The following is a 12,058-nucleotide window of genomic DNA, read 5'->3' on the forward strand; positions in this document are numbered from 1 at the left end:
TCCTATTGTTATGAAACAGAAATCCTACCATTACATTCTGATGGGGGGAAAAACAGTAAATAATAAGCACAGTAAGGAAAGGGAGATGGAGGAAAAGAGAATTACTCTTCTAGATTAATGGTTTAAAAAAGAGAAATGGGAGGTCAGGATAGAGAAAGCTCATTTGAAAAATACTTGAAGAATCGAAAAAGACCTGTGCTTTCTAAGGGGAAACATTTCTAGATAGAATAGCAAGGGGAAAAGCTTTGAAATGGAGCCTGATAATATAAGGAAGCTTATATTATCAAGCCAAGCAAGGACCTTGCTATGGCTGGAGTAGAAAGCGAGGGTGAGAGAGAGTAGTAGAGATGAAGTCATGTCAGGTTATTATAAAATGAGCTAACCAATGAGGAACAGTTGTCTGGCATAATTATGTTCTCAGCAAGTGTCAGTTACATCTTAGGTCCTTGGCAATACAGTGATAACAGTTTGACAGCATTAGACTTTTCATTCATAATGATTAAGTGCCTCACCATTGTCCCCATTTAGATCTGAGGGAAAGGGTCAAAGCTGTTTGCTCAAAGTGCTATCCTTTGAAAGCTTGCATTTTAGCTTGAGGAGTCACACACATTTTGCATCTCCATATTTATTTTAATGTAAAATAACATCTTTCTAAGAAAATCTTCACCAGAAATTGAGCTGTAAAAAGGTCTGATGTCTTTTGTCAGAGATACTTGTGTATCCCAATATGAGAAACAGCCATATTTTTAAGACCCAAAAAGGGGAAAAGGAGGAGGAGGAAATGGAGCTGGGTCCAGATGACTGAAGGCTGTACTAGCCTTTGAGCTGGGACTCTATCTTGAATTAAGTGATGATCTCTGGTTTCAAACTGGGTCCTGCAAGTTAGGTTTATGTTTTAGATTGATTACTCTGACACTCTGAGGAAGATAAGCCCAGAAGTAGGGAGAATATTTATTTTACTGGAGTCTTTCCAAGGGATGGCTGAGATAATTGAAGTGGAGTTAGCAAAAAGGTGACAAATTTAAGAAATATATATGAAGTGAAATAGGACTCTGAATGATTTCAAATGGACAAATGAGAGGGATGAAACTAGAAGGGATTCCAAGTTTCTAGTCAGGCTGAAGAGAAGATATAGAAACTGCTGAGGTAGTCAATATTTTAAGTATTCACGTATTTTATGTTCGGTGAAATATTGTATAGCTTATCATGTAGTCTTGTACCATTCTCATTAAATTTATTCCTGGATCTTATATAATTTTTGTTACTGTGAGTGGGTTCTCTTTTTCCCCTAAAAATTTTTAGTTTGTTTTTGCTACTGGTAAAAGAGAAACTGATTTGTGGTATATCTTTTACTCAGTTTAGTGACTGAAATATCCTTATTGATTCAGTTTTGCTTCCTGTCTTAAATTTTCTAGCTATGTATCACCTGAAAATAATAATTGAATCCCTTCCAATATTTGTTGTCTTACTTTATTTCATCAGTGTAATTTCTAAAATATGGAATAATCATAATGATACTGAACATTGTTACTTCATTGAATGAGAATGACCAGTATTTTAACGCTTTGTATAATTTGTGCAACAGTTGCCAAGAGATAAGTATTCTTTAAAATGTTTAGGCAATACCAGTGTTATTTAAAGAATGTCTGCTAAAAAGTTATCAAATATTTATATATCTTATTTTTCCCTTTAAAATGGTAGCGCAGTTGATTGTAGCAGCTAACACATATTGAACATTTATCATATGTCAACCACTGTTTTAAGAACTTAGCTAATTGATCTTTATAATATCATGCTTTACGTACTGTTATGATCTCTGTTATGATCAGATGGAAAAATTTGAGAGAGGTGAAATAATTTGCATAAGATCACACAAGTAGTAGTAGCGAACCTTGTATTTGTTGTGCTGCAGATATTTTATTCAGGGTTTTATATTTATTTTTGGGAGAATTTAAGATAGCTTTTTCTTTATTCTCTCTTTTGGAATTTGGGTTGTTTCTTTTGAAAAACGAATTGGAAATTTTCCATCTGTTTTTCTTTGCTATAGATTAATGAGAGTCACATAGGAATCATCTGATTCTTGTAGATTATGTACAACTAACCTATAAAATCAAGTGCGATAGCTCATTTAGTGGTAGATTTTAGAAGACATTTGAATTTATAATATGGTTATTGATCTGATAATTTTTTCTACCTTTTCTTGAGTTAACTTTGGAAATAAAAATTTTAGCATACTGACTATTTCTCTAAATTTGAAAATATATTGATGTAAAGTTGCATCAGTATTCAATAACTCTCTTAATCTATTCTTTGTAGATTTAAATTTCCATTTTCATTATACATTATCTGTTTTCTTAGGCTTTCCAGGCGGTTGTCTATTTTATTCAGTTTTTCAAGAACCAACTTTGATTTTATTAATCTTGGTTTTTTCTCCTTTAGAATCAGTAATTTTACTTTTCTCTTTAAAAATTCCATCCATACACATGTATTTTTCTTTTATTCTTTTTTTAATTTTGTAAAGTTGAAGGCTCAGTATATTTCCAATACTGTATTTTTTATTAAAGATTATTCATTCTAGAAAATTTTTAAAAGTCATTAGCTAAAGTGAGTGTCTGCATTATACTTTAAAAATGTTTATTTTAATCAGGTAAGTATTTTTAAAATATTTTTTAAATTCATTTATCAAATATTTACTGGTTGCTAGTTATTTTGCAAAGAGCTTAGAGTCTTTTGCGGAATAGACAAATTCAAAGTGCTTTTCAAGAGACATAGAAAGCTGTAGGAACACAGGATATTTTTTAAGGCAAAATACCAAGTATCCAATTCCTTTATCAGGGATTGGCATGAAATCTCTCCATAAATTTGTATTGCTGTTTGTTCTTTGTATTTGATGTAGATATTTTCCCTAATTTATAGATCAGGAAACACATTTAAGGGAGTTAAAACTTGCCTAGAAGCTTGCAACTCAAGGGCTGTGAAACTCCTTTATATCTTTTGGAAAAACTTAAAGAGCATATCTTCAAAGCTAAATAGTAAAATGGAGATTTTTAATGTAATGACCAGGGTTTAAGTTGTATTAGATGAATCATATTGAACAGAGATATGAACTGTATTTTTTGACAAAAGTGCAGAGTACTGAATATTGTAATAAAGGAATTATATCGGAGGTGTGAATACAGAGCTAATAGTTAATTCATTTAATCATATATTTAATGAGTGCTTGAGTAGCAGGTACATTTCTAGGTTCTGGGGATAGAGGAGTGAATCAAATAAACAAAAATGTCTGTCCAAGTAGAGCTTTTATTTTAATGGGAGATATAGCGAAGAAAAAAGAGATATAAGTAAAATATATGAGTGTTAGTAATAAGTAACCCACTCTAGTACTCTTGCCTGGAAAATCCCATGGATGGAGGAGCCTGGTAGGCTGCAGTCCATGGGGTCGCTAAGAGTCGGACATGACTGAGCGACTTCACTTTCACTTTTCACTTTCATGCATTGGAGAAGGCAATGGTAACCCACTGTAGCACTCTTGCCTGGAGAATCCCAGGGACGGCAGAGCCTGGTGGGCTGCCGTCTGGGTTCGCACGGATTTGGACATGACTGAAGCGACTTAGCAGCAGCAGTAATAAGTGCTATATAGGAAAAGAAAGAGAAGGGAGATAGGAAATATGAGTCAGGATGGAGAATTGCAATTTTAATTAGGGTGAAGTATTGATCAGTATTTGCTGCACACCAGATCACCTCAAAACTCAGTGGTTGAAACCGTGAAAGTTTCTTTTTTGGTCTGTGGGTTGACTGCAGTTAGTCTGATCAAGGCCTGACTTGGCTGAGTGGGTACTTCAGCTGTTTTCTAGGGAAGGGGAGATATCCAGAACTCAAACTCAGTTATGGTGAGGTATCTACTAGACATCTGGAAGCTGTTGAGTGGGCTGTTCAATATATTATTTGTAGTCAAGGGAGTGGTCAAGGCCAGAGATAAAAATGTAAAGCCTCAAGACTAAATGGCATGGGGTGGGTAGGATAGAAAAGACTGAACCCCAAAGAACTAAAATATTTAGAGGTTGGAGAGATGTGGAAAAACAAACAAAAACACTGAGAAGTAGTTGCCAGAGGACAGGGGACCTATGTTTACCCTGTGGTGGTCTTTAGGGATTCCTGTTACCTGTAGCATTTGGGCTGCTTTCAACTTGTGAAGGTGGACTCGAGGTCAACAGAGAAGGAAGTCTTTATCTGTATACAGGTTTCACTCTTTATTTCTGCCTTCAGAGGACTTGAAGTATGAGGAAGGATCGGTTTCTTTATTGTTTATATCAGTATTGAATGCTTGAAGTATGCCAGGTACTAGGCACTGGGGATGTAGCAAGGGATTTAGAAAAAGAAAAAAAAAAAAAGTTATGACTCTGTGGGACTTCCATGATAGAGCATGAGGCCAAGTCTAAAACTGAGAGATTATTCAATAGGCATAAACAGCAGGTAGAAAAAAATCCTATTGGCCCAGGTTCCAAAGATACAAGACAAAGAAATCAATGGTAGAAAATTGACAGAGGTCTAGACATGAGGTCATTTGGATACTATGTCCCCAGTACAATTAAAACAATTCAAATATGTATTGATATTAAATTGATTTTAGCCTTTATACAGAGCCAGAAAACGGTCTGTACAGTTAATGTCAACTCTCATTTTTACCTTCTATCACAAAGCCAGGAAACCTAAATAAACCAAAATTATTCTCCATTTACAATTATTTTTCTTCCTGGTTTCTTTCCCAACCATATATGATTAAGCTAATCTGTAAATGACTTACCAAACCATAAAATTAACTTTCTCACTTTTCAAACAGTTCCTGATTTTATTTAATGTACATTTCACAGACTTCAACTCTAAGTTAAGAATACAAGGAATGGATAATTTGGGTAAATGTTTTGTCCCGCATTTTCACATCTAATTTCATATCCCCAAAACTTTTGATTTTTTTAAAAGTGCTATCCATTGTTTCTGAATCTAATTTTATAGATAAGTAAACATGAAATGGCACACTTTTAAGTTACAGTAATCACTTTTAATTATAAATAGTATTTGTTGAAAGCCTCTGTGCAGAGCAGTGTCTTCTGCATATCTCATTTAAAATTTTCTACTCTTTTAGGAACTAGAAATTATCAAGATCATGAAAGGGGTATATATTTGTTTCCTGAATTAAAATGTGAAGTCATTTTCTGAAACGGGAGTTCAAAGTAGAGTATGCACATCTTAGATATGTGAAACTGACTAGTACAGTGTGGGAACAAATATTAGAACTTTTTAAAGTTATTATTTAACTTATTTTAGTCTTACTCTTCTTATTTTATAGTAGTACTTACAATAGCATTAATAGCATAAATGAGTTGCTAGCCATATATTTTCATTGTATTTTCAGATTTGCTTCTTTAGAAGTATGTGATCTGAAAAATTGGAGACTTCTCCAAAATCTGTAACCTTGATGGAGGATAAAGTTAGATTTGGGTAGGTTCGTTGGTGGTGGGAGAATCAAGTATATATTGTATTCTCCATTCCCTGCTTGATCGTCATCCCCATATGCGTCATGTCTTAACAGTCTGTCACATCTTTTTTTTCCATTATTGTCTAACAACTGTAATGACAATGTAATATTTTTAAATGACTGCAAATGTCCCACTTTTGGAGAGTTTGCTTAACAAATGGTCCTTCCAACAGTCCTAGCTGCATTTTTGAATAGCATGGTTTTCGCAGTGCTACCTGTAAATAACCTGAAACTGATGGATTGTTTAATATTTGGATTTTTTTGGGTGAATTCTAACCTGTGCATATTTATAATAGATACATTCCAAATATTTATAACATATATATATATATTCTGCAAATTTGCTTGTGTAAGTTCAGGAGTAAATGACTGAATAGGTCTGAAGAGAATTAAATACTGGCTTCAGACAAGATGCTAATTTTGGCAAGGTTGTTCCCTATATTGGCAGATTTGTAAGGATGGGGCATTGGGTGTGCATTGCTATTTTCTTGTGTGCTGGTGTGATCTGCCAGATAGTGCCAACAATGATCTTTGCTAAATAGCTAGAGCTGAGTCGTACCCTGATCTTTTGGGACAGATAATATCTTTGGTTTCTGATAACTTTTGCAAAGATTTTCCAACCATCATCAATCAGTCTTGGAGTTTACTTAAGCAAACTATGTATTTTTTCCTTGGGGGAAAATGATATTTTGGCTTCCCTTGTGTAGGTATGTTCATTTTGAGGCCTTGCCAAAGTGAAAGTTGCTGTTGTGTCTTTGTGACCCCATGGACTGTAGCCCCCCAGGTTCCTCTGTCATGGAATTCTCCAGGCCAGAATACTGGAGTGGGTAGCCATTCCCTTCTCTAGACGATCTTCCAAACCCAGGGATTGAACCCAGGTCTCCAGCATTGCAATGGATTCTTTGTTTTGCAGATGTTCATTTTGAGTCTTTGCCAAGAATCTAAATAAATACAAAATGGAAGAAATAAATGGAAAATTAGAAAATCAAATAATCAGTATATTTTGGCCATTCTTCAGACAGCTAATAACAAATTAATTGTACAATCTGTTATTCTTTGAGTTTAAACTGATGTCTTTAGCCCTTCTTGTTTACTATCTCACGTGAGAGTGCTGAAGCCACAAAACTCCTGCTTTACTCTTTCCAAAGCCACCAAGAATAACTGTTTCTATTTGACTAGCAGACATAGATTAATAATAGTTAAAATTTTGGTTCAAAGAAACTCCCATAAAAATGTCTTGAGTTATTCCTAAAAAGTGTCCTCTTCATAGTTTTTTCAGCCTTGGAGTGGTTACTGTACTGTATGTGGCCAGAACATCTCACATCTCCACTTACAGGAGTGTTTTAGAATTCTTTTGGTAAAGTCTAGCAGAAGTGATAACTAGCATTGTCAGAATTTGCTTTAGTAACAGACCTGAAATACATTTACTTCAGTGCTGAAATAGAAACCCAGCTTTGTAAAGTAGCTTTCAAAATTTGACCAAGTTGCATGTTCAGGATTCTTTATTGCAGCATTGTTTATAATACAAAAAACAACAACAACAACAACAAAACCCCACATACAAACACAAACTGGATACAATTGAAGTATTTATCAGTAGTGGTCTGGTAAATAGATTCATTTATACAATGGCATATCATGCAGTTTAAAGAATATGGCAGATTCATATGTGTTGATATGAAAACTGCAAGGTGCCAAATATATGCAGATTAAACTGCCAGTTGTTATCATGTAGGATATATTTGAAAGATGTTTTTGACCCATTTTCTTAAGTCTCATTATTACTATTCCTTTTCATATAATAGCTTTTCTCCAAGGTAGAGAATTGGAAGGAAAGTGAACTGATTTTGCCATAAATTTAAATGAAATTAAATGAAGATGATGATAGTAGCAAATACAGTCCTTACTATGTTCAGTTACATGCTTTAAAGCATTTACTCTTTGCAACCACCCTGTGAATCATGGATCAACTTTTCCCCTATTTTTCAGATAAGGAAACTAAAGTACAGAGATGTTCATTCCAGTTAAGTTTTCATGGTTAATACATGTTGAAGCTGATTTGTATACTCCTGTAAACTGGCTGCAATGTCTCTTGTGCTCTTAGCTACGAATCCTGTGCAACCTCTCAACTTTTCATACTGCTGGAAACTAAATGAGATACTTTATAATTTCTCCTTCTTGTAGACAAATGATTTGTTGTGTTTATACATGATACCTGAGTCCAGAAGATCCCCTGGAGTAGGAAAGGGCAACACTCTTCAGTATTCTTGCCTGGAGAATTCCATGGACAGAAGAGCCTGGCAGGCTACATTCCATGGGGTGATAAAGAGTCAGACGTGGCTGAGCACACACACACATACATGATACCTAATCACAGGATTTTTTTTTAATTGCTGAGAACAATCTGTGTTCATTTAGTTAGTCTTTTAATTAGATAGTTTCATTAATTCATTTAATTAGATAGTTTCTGAGCTGTGGGCAATTTTGTCCCTGAAAGACATCTGGCAGTGTTTGGTGATGTTTTTGATTGCTACAATGGGGCTGAGAGGTGAGAGAGAGTTGCTACTGTCATATACTGGCTAGCTAGGCATGTTTCTGAACATCCTAAAAATGCATAGGACAGCTTCTCATAACCAAGATTTACCCTGCCCAATATTTTTTTTTTTCAAGCTAGTAGCATTAAGAAAAATGAACTTTATTTTTACTGCTTTTTTTACGCTGTTCTTACGCACTTTTCCCACCTGGCAATGTGTTATCTGTAAGTGCCACAACTGACAAGGCTAGCAAATTCATGGGACCATAGGACATCCACCCATACATTGAAATGTAAACTTGTTGGCCAGGTGGAGCCTCTAACTTGGTCAAGTAACAGAGTTAAGTGGATTTAAGTGGATATAAAGACAGTGTAAGTATATACAGTTTAAGGAGTTGACAGTGCTACAAGGTAAATGTTTAAATGAATGATTAAAAGATTATAAACAATAGTTGTACCTACTTTGATGTGAATAGCAAAGCTTTAAAAATAGGGAAAGGAAACTCTTAAATTTAAAAAAGCTTGTTATAATTCCATGAGAGAAAAAGTGGGAACTGGAAGTTCAGAAAGGGGGAACAGTAAAAAAGATATTTTGCTGCCTCAGGATATGGATGGCAATATCTTATTTTCAACCAGTATAGCAACATGCAGATAAAATCATTTTGGTTAGTGGATAAAGGTGTGCTTTAGATCAACACTGAACTTTAGCTTGCCCTGTGGTCAGCCACCCAGAACTGAATAGTTCCTGTTGGAAGGGCAGTTCCTCAATTCCATAAAGGCAGAGTAAATGTTTCATTTCCTGCTGACAAGGAAAGTCTGTTGAAATGAATACACATGGGGAAGCTGGATTCACCCTTTCCCCCATATTAACCCTGATTTTATAAGTTTCCTTTAGCCTCTTCTAGAATAGTGAGAAGTTTTGATTATTTCAGAAGTACAGTGGTAACTTTACAGGCTGGCTGCTTCCTTTCTGTTGCTAGGCATTTATACCTTCCTTCCCAGGAAAGGCTGTAAAGTGCTGCTGCTGCTGGTGTTGCCTGTGGGGCTTGCCCACATGGCAGCTCAGCTCCTGGGAAATGATGGGATTAATGATCAATTCTCCTGGAAAACCTTTCACCATAGAAATTAAGAAGAGGTGGCAAGAATACACAGAACTATACAAAAAAGGTCTTCATGACCCAGATAACCACAATGGTGTGATCACTTATCAAGAGCCAGACATCCTAGAATGTGAAGTCAAGTGGGCCTTAGGAAGCGTCACTATGAACAAAGCTAGTGGAGGTGATGGCATTCCAGTTGAGCTATTTCAAATCCTAAAAGATGATGCTGTGAAAGTGCTTGACTCAATATGCCAGCAAATCTGGAAAACCGCAGTGGCCACAGGACTGGAAAAGGTCAGTTTTCATTCCAATCCCAAAGAAAGACAGTGCCAAAGAATGTTCAAACTACCGCACAATTGCACTCATCTCACACGTTAGCAAAGTAATGCTAAAAATTCTCTAAGCCAGGCTTCAACAGTACATGAACCGTAAACTTCTAAATGTTCAAACTGGATTTAGAAAAGGCAGAGGAACCAGAGATCAAATTGCCAGCATCCACTGGATCATCGAAAAAGCAAGAGTTCCAGAAAAATATCTACTTCTGCTTTATTGACTATGCCAAAGTCTTTGATTGTGTGGATCATAACTAACTGTGGAAAATTCTGAAAGAGATGGGAATACCAGACCACCTGACCTGCCTCCTGAGAAATCTGTATGCAGGTCAAGAAGCCACAGTTAGAACTGGACATGGAACAACAGACTGGGTCTTAATCAGAAAAGGAGTACATCAAACATCAAGGCTGTATATTGTCACCGTACTTATTATATGCAGAGTGCATCATGTGAAATGCCAGTGCTAGGAGAAATATCAATAACCTCAGATATGCAGATGACAACACCCTTATAGCAGAAAGCAAAGAAGAACTAAAGAGCCTCTTGATGAAAGTGAAAGAGGAGAGTGAAAATGTTGGCTTAAAACTCGGCATTCAGAAAACTAAGATCATGGCATCTGGTTCCATCACTTCATGGCAAATTGATGGGGAAACAATGAAAATGGTGAGAGACTATCTTTGGGGCTCCAAAATTACTGCAGATGGTGACTGCAGCCATGAAATTAAAAGATGTTTGCTCCTTAGAAGAAAAGCTATGGCCAACCTAGACAGCATATTACAAAGCAGAAACATTACTTTGCTAACAAATGTCCATCTAGTCAAAGCTATGGTTTTTCCAGTAGTCATGTATGAATGTGAGAGTTGGACTATAAAGAAAGCTGAGTGATGAAGAATTGATACTTTTGAACTGTGGTGATAGAGATGACTCTTGAGAATCCTTGGACTCCGAGGAGACCCAACCAGTCCATCCTAAAGGAAATCAGTCGTGAGTATTCATTGGAAGGATTGATGCTGAGCTGAAACTCCAACACTTTGGCCACCTGAGATGAAGAACCAACTCATTTGAAAAGACCCTGATGCTGGGAAAGATTGAAGGTGGGAGAAGAAGGGGATGACAGAGGATGAGATGGTTGGATGGCATCACCGACGTGGTGGACATGAGTTTGAGTAGTTTCCGGGAGTTGGTGAAGGGACAGGGATGCCTGGCGTGCTGCAGTCCATGGGGTCGCAAAGAGTCGGACATGACTGAGCAACTGAACTGAACTGAAAGACCCTGTCTCCTGGAAAACCTTTTACCACAGAGATTGATATCAGGTTGTATTTTAAAGCAGGCTGAAACAGAAAGCCATTAGCCTTTTAAAACTCTTAATTTAGGATCCAAATACATTTTAATTTATTGATTAATTGTATAATGTTTTCTCTTTCAAACTGAACACTGAATAGCTTAGTAGAGGCCGTCCATTCTCTCTGCCTTATTGCCAGAGGATTTTCCTCCTTTTCAGCCTCACTGTGATCTATGCAAACAGCTACTAACTGAAGGAGAGCTTACCAGAAAGGGGAATATCCAGGCCTGAGCTAATAGCCAGGACATGGAAACAACCTAGATGTCCATCAGCAGATGAATGGATAAGAAAGCTGTGGTACATATACACAATGGAGTATTACTCAGCCGTTAAAAAGAATTCATTTGAATCAGTTCTGATGAGATGGATGAAACTGGAGCCAATTATACAGAGTGAAGTAAGCCAGAAAGAAAAACACCAATACAGTATACTAACACATATATATGGAATTTAGGAAGATGGCAATGACGACCCTGTATGCAAGACAGGAAAAAAGACACAGATGTGTATAATGGACTTTTGGACTCAGAGGGAGAGGGAGAGGGTGGGATGATTTGGGAGAATGGGAATTCTAACATGTATACTATCATGTAAGAATTGAATCGCCAGTCCATGTCTGACGTAGGGTGCAGCATGCTTGGGGCTGGTGCATGGGGATGACCCAGAGAGATGTTGTGGGGAGGGAGGTGGGAGGGGGGGTCATGTTTGGGAACGCATGTAAGAATTAAAGATTTTAAAATTAAAAAAAAAAAGAAAGAAACAAAAAACAAGGAAGGGACAATTTAAAATGTTGGGGAAGAATTCTGGTGAATAACTTAATTTTTGAAAAAAAAAAAAAGGAAGAATTGTCAAATGAAGCCAAAAAGTAATAAAGCATTTGGACATTGAAAAAAAAAAAAAAGAAAATTAGGAAAGGACATGGGAGACTGAATGTACAAATGCACAATGACTGGATCATATATAACAACAGAACTCTGACCCACAGCCTCTGCAACTAACAAGTCAGGAAGCCAAACCACAACCTTTTCAGCAATTAGCCTAAAATGGTCAAGCCTGGTCAATGACTGACAGCTCCTCTACTTCTGCCCTCTCTCCCAAACCCAGGATTAACCAGAGAAAGCCAAATATGATCCTCAAACCCATCAGACAGGATTCCCTGCTTCTGGTCACCTGAGTACTCCAGCATGACAGCAATGCATACCAGAAGTTGTCTC

The 12,058-nt window shown here is 36.5% G+C and overlaps 1 protein-coding gene across 19 annotated transcripts in view; it reads left to right on the forward strand.

Annotated features, from left to right (window-relative positions):
* DZIP3 (DAZ interacting zinc finger protein 3) overlaps positions 1–12,058 on the forward strand; it is a 119,461-nt gene that overhangs the window by 1,347 nt on the left and 106,056 nt on the right. For 3 of the 19 annotated variants that reach the window (XM_069552738.1, XM_069552877.1, XM_069552800.1), the window contains exon 2: positions 5,414–5,499. The exons of 14 other annotated variants lie outside the window; for them this stretch is intronic. The gene's annotated coding sequence lies outside the window, so the exon portion shown is untranslated. Of the gene's footprint in view, positions 1–5,413; positions 5,500–10,144; positions 10,816–12,058 lie in introns of those variants that run through there. 2 more of the 19 variants (XM_069552747.1, XM_069552888.1) reach the window with 1 other exon arrangement.

This window comes from Ovis canadensis, chromosome 1 (genome assembly GCF_042477335.2).
Source record: "Ovis canadensis isolate MfBH-ARS-UI-01 breed Bighorn chromosome 1, ARS-UI_OviCan_v2, whole genome shotgun sequence".
In the NCBI taxonomy this organism is placed as follows: domain Eukaryota; kingdom Metazoa; phylum Chordata; class Mammalia; order Artiodactyla; family Bovidae; genus Ovis; species Ovis canadensis.